The following is a 5,122-nucleotide window of genomic DNA, read 5'->3' as shown; positions in this document are numbered from 1 at the left end:
CAGAAGGAACGGCTGAGCTGCAAAAAGATAGTATGAGCAAAGAAACTGATACATGTATAAACATAAAAAATATTCTTGGTGTAAAAGATAGTATGAGCAAAGAAACTGATACGTGTATAAACATAAAAAATATTCTTGGTGTAAAATAACAGTTATTAATAATTATTAATAATTATTAATAATTTATGGACCACAATACAGGTTCCCCCTGCTATCCAAGAGTAGAGCACTCCTCTGAAAATTTGTAAGCCAAAATGGCATAAAACAAAGAAACAATTACCATTAATTTATATGGAAAAATTTTTAAGCATTCCTAGCCCCCCCAAAATAGCCTTTCTTCATTAGGCTTCTCTGATACTATAGGACACAGCTTGCTAATGCAATAAAATGCGTTCATTAGAATTGTTATTTAGAATTTGTTGATGACCTCAGGGATGAAAATTTCAGCAGGGACAGGTGATTTGGTTAAAGTTATGTAAACTTTTTTTTAATCTCCCTACCACCTTTTACTGACTATGGTTATTCTTTTTCTCTGGGCAAAGTACTTAGTATCTCTGATGCTCTATGTTCTTTTCTGTGAAATGGGCTAATGATGCATAACTTTGAAAGTTGTTAGGGGAACTTGAATACTGCCCAGCTCGGACTAGTCAGTCCTTAATATCCATCATGACCGTTACAATTAATAATATCATTATTCATTCATTCATTCATTCATTCATTATTTTAATGAAAGGGAGGCGAGACTGGAGTGGGTTGGGTAGTGTACGAGGTACGAGAAGTTGAAAATAGTTTTATTGTGAAGAAAGGGCAAAGGGATGAATTGGTCAATAGAGGTAGAAAAGAGATTCTTCTTCAAAAAGGAAGATTTCAGGATGCTTAGAAGGTTGGGGGCATAGCTGGTAGTGAGAGACAATGGACACATATGAGAGGGAGGAGTAACTGAGCAAGAACCTCGAGTATGGAGTGGGGCTGTGGAGATGGACTGGGGATGGAGGAAGAATTAGCCTTGACAGGGGGAAAATAACTCTCCTCCGAAGTAAGTGTAGAGGTAACTTGGCAGTTATTATGGTCCCGATTGTGTTTGGATTTTATAAAATCAGAGTGGTGCAGTATGTGCAGCTATGTCCTCTTTCCTATGGAAGCATCGTCAATGGTATCATTTCCTCCTTATCTATCATCTATCTATCTATCTATCTATCTATCTATCATCTATCTATCAATCTATGTCTGTGCTATTTTTTGAGAAGCTGAAGGGAAAATAAAGTTATCCATCTGCAGTATAATTATTTAACAAGACCCTATTGAGCACCTACTATGTGCCCGGCACTGTTCTAGGTACTGGGGAGTACAATATTGAACAAGACTCCAAGAAGCTTACTCTTGAAGTCCTGTCTGAAACAAACACGTAAGGCAAGACCTGCAGGACAGAAGGAGACAGACGTACAAAGACCAGGAGGATGGGGATTGGCAGAGGAAAGGACAGGAAGGGCATCTGCTAGAGGGGGAGAACGGTATGGGACAAGGTTGGAAAAGGAGTTAAGACCCATATGACATAGAGCCTTGTGGGTCTGGAGAAGAGTTTAGATTTTGTTTTGTGTGTCATAAAATAAATTCATTTTGCAGGGAATTAAGTAGGTGTGATTGAATCAGATTTACATTTTAAACACCTCTCCTCCCCACCTGTCACTATCCTAATTCAAGCCAACCTCAGCCCTCACCTGAATTATTGCTCACTTCCAGTTTATTCTCACAGTAGTCAAGCGATCCTGTTAAAACGCAGGACCGATTTCATCACTTTGTTTAAAACTCTGAGACAGCTCCCCTCTCTGTTCTGTGGTCCTTATCATGACCTCTAAAGCCTTAAAGTTTATCTGGCCACCTTTCTTTCTGGGTGGCTTCATCTCTTCCAAGTCTCCCTTTATTTGCTCTGCTTCACCACACTGGCTTTCTCACTGTTGGTTGCGATGTTCCTGCCTCTGGGCGTGAGCTCTGGCTTTCTGCCTTCTTGGAATCCTCATCCCGCAGATAGCTGTGCGACTCAGTCCCCCACTTCCTTTTAGTTTTTGTCCAAAAAATAGCTATCTCGGTGAAGTCTTCCCTGACCATCCTGACCACCTACCGCTAATACTTCATGCATACCCATTTGCTCTCTTTTTTCTATTTAGTTAATTAATTTATTTATTTATATTTATTTGAGAGAGAGAGAACACAAGCTGGGGGAGGAGCAGAGGCAGAAGGAGAAGCATATTCTGTGCTGAGCATGGAGCCCAACACAGGGCTCAGTCCCATGACCCTGAGATCATGACCTGAGCTGAAATCAAGAGTCAGATGCTCAACTGACTGAGCCACCCAGGCTCCCCTACTTTTTTCTTTTTTAACATCCTCACCATTTAATATATATGTTACTGGCTTGTGTTGTTTCCTTTCTGCCCCCCCCCCACTGGAACAGAAGCTCCCTGAAGACAGAGGTTTATGTATTTTTTCACCAATATCTTTTTCCCTTGAGCAGTACCTGGCACACACCAGGTGCTTGATAAATATTTGTTGAGTAAGTAAATAGATGTTTCCTCAGACTGCTATGTGGGGAATGAATTGTAGGGAGACAAGTGGGGAATAGGGTGGCTAGCCGGGAGGCATTTGCAGTTGGCCCGGTAAGATATGATGGTAGGATGGAGAAGCGGAACAACGGTGGAGACAGGTAGGTGTTACAGCATCAATCACAAAAGCGATCCATTGATTGATTGATTCAGTGGATTGAGTGAAACCTTAGCAATCTTAGAAATGCAAGTCTTTGATTGAACTTCCTCTGACAGAACTCACTACCTCCTCGAGTTTCAATTTGGGATGGTTCTGATGGTTCTGATGGTTTACATTGTCCTTTTATTGAATGACAACATGTTACTTTGTAGATCCTAACCTCAAATGATTTGGATTTAAATTAAATTATTTTCTAGAAATTTGTCAATGTATATAAGATATATATATATAAATTTATATATAAAAATATATATATTTATCAATGTATATAAGATATATATATAAAAATATCAATATATGTAAGATATATATATATCTTATAAGATCATGGTCAAAATTTAGGTAAACTCAAAGTAAATTTTACATGGTCATAATTTTAAGAATGACCCTACTTGCTTTATTTTTCTTCCTAGCACGTACCAATTTATAATATATTATATAATTCTTCATTCTGCTTATGTGTTGTTTTCTCCTCCATCCCCTCCAGATTATAATATTCACAGGGCAGGGATTTCATGTGATTTGTTCATTGTTGTTTTTTTTTTTTTAAGATTTTTTTATTTATTTATTCGACAGAGATAGAGACAGCCAGCGAGAGAGGAAACACAAGCAGGGGGAGTGGGAGAGGAAGAAGCAGGCTCATAGCGGAGGAGCCTGATGTGGGGCTCGATCCCGTAACACCGGGATTACGCCCTGAGCCGAAGGCAGACGCTTAACCGCTGTGCCACCCAGGAGCCCCTCATTGTTGTTTTTATAACATCTAAAAACGTACCTGGCACATAGTACATGCTTAATAAATGTTTGTTGAATGAATGAATGAATAAATGAATGATACAGATTCTGTCCTTTAGCAGCTCATGTTCTAGAAAAGGAATTTGCATTTTGCAGGGGAATGTACAGTTTAATAAGTGCTACATCTTTTAGGTTTGATTCACTTATGTTTTTATAGAGATATTGTAAACAAATTCCTTCTTGGATTTGTTTTTCTGAGCAACTGCTTTGCATTAGAAGCACTTAAAATTTTATTTAAAAAAATTAACATTTGGGGTGCCAGGGTGGCTCAGTCATTCATTTATTTTCACTTTTGCAAATATAAACCAATTAGAAAACACAGGCAAGTTTAAAAGGAGAAAATAAATATTATCTTTCTATGTTTACAGTTTAATATTTTGGTAGATTTCCACTTTATTTTTAAAGCAAAAATTGAGTATAAAATAAAAGCTGGTATCACTGAAGAAACCGGTTCCTTAAACAAACAGTTTCCAGTCTAAGCAAAGAAAACCACTCTATATCAACACGTAAGTAGATTTTCCACAGAAGCAAGAATATGTGTGAACGTGTTGGGTTTTTGTTTGTTTGTTTTGTTTTGTTGTTGTTGTTTTCGTTTGGTTTGGTTTTTTTGGATGTGTCGGTTTTTACCAACATTCACAGCTTGTAGCTTTTTCCAGAGCAAGGATATCAGTGTCACTCAATGATAACAGCAACTTGGTTAAGCGCCATCCCGGTAGTGGGACCCTTTGCACTTTCCTCAGGGAGGTCCCAGAGGTTTCCAGGGAGATCAAAAAACATTAAACCCACAACACTTGATTGGAACTGCAGGCACAAAACATCCCTGTGGATGACCGCAACTGCCTTCAAGGCCCACAGGGCAGGGACCCGACAGAACCTGAGCTCTGGCCTAACGGTCAAGAAGCAGCCACTTCACTGCGTTATGTTTGAACAGACTCTTCCGTTCACTTTGTTTCCGTCACAAATAAGTCTAGAGACTGTCCTGCTTTGGAGGAAGTAATAAATTATGTCACCTCAAGTATGTTTGCTTCTGTCAAACGGATTTGTGGAACAGATCTTTATCAATATGTTTCTAGGTCCAGCAACTTTGTTTATATGTTTTATTCACTGACTTAGAAGATTTTACTGTAAGATGATATATCATCAAATTCCTGCCCAAAATGAAGTTTAAAACCTCTGCAATAAAATCTTAAAAAATACTAGTGGAACATCATCAAGACAAGTGACTGTTGAAATTCCAAATTTCGTTCCCAGCTTTTTTGATTTCTTAAGAAGCATACTTCTTGATTTGGGTCACATTTAGGGGCGATTATGTTTTAAAAAATACCCTCAAGAAATCAATGTAGCTTTTTTAGGCACAGGAGGTAAATTTAAGCTTCATATTTTAAAAACAACACACAAGTTTTTGATTGGTAAGCAGAGTTCTTAATCAGCTTCATGCAGAGATTTTAGAGGTGTTTATTTTGGTATGTGTTTAAGTTTTAAGACTTACAGCCTTTCAGTAGAAAAGAGCCTTTTAGTTCTAAATCAAAAGTTAGACTTAGCCCAATCCACTTGGTATTATTTATTTATTTAT

Source organism: Ailuropoda melanoleuca, chromosome 5 (assembly GCF_002007445.2).
Source record: "Ailuropoda melanoleuca isolate Jingjing chromosome 5, ASM200744v2, whole genome shotgun sequence".
Lineage (NCBI taxonomy): Eukaryota > Metazoa > Chordata > Mammalia > Carnivora > Ursidae > Ailuropoda > Ailuropoda melanoleuca.
The sequence above is the reverse complement of the archived record's forward strand: the minus strand, read 5'-3'. Positions refer to the sequence as shown.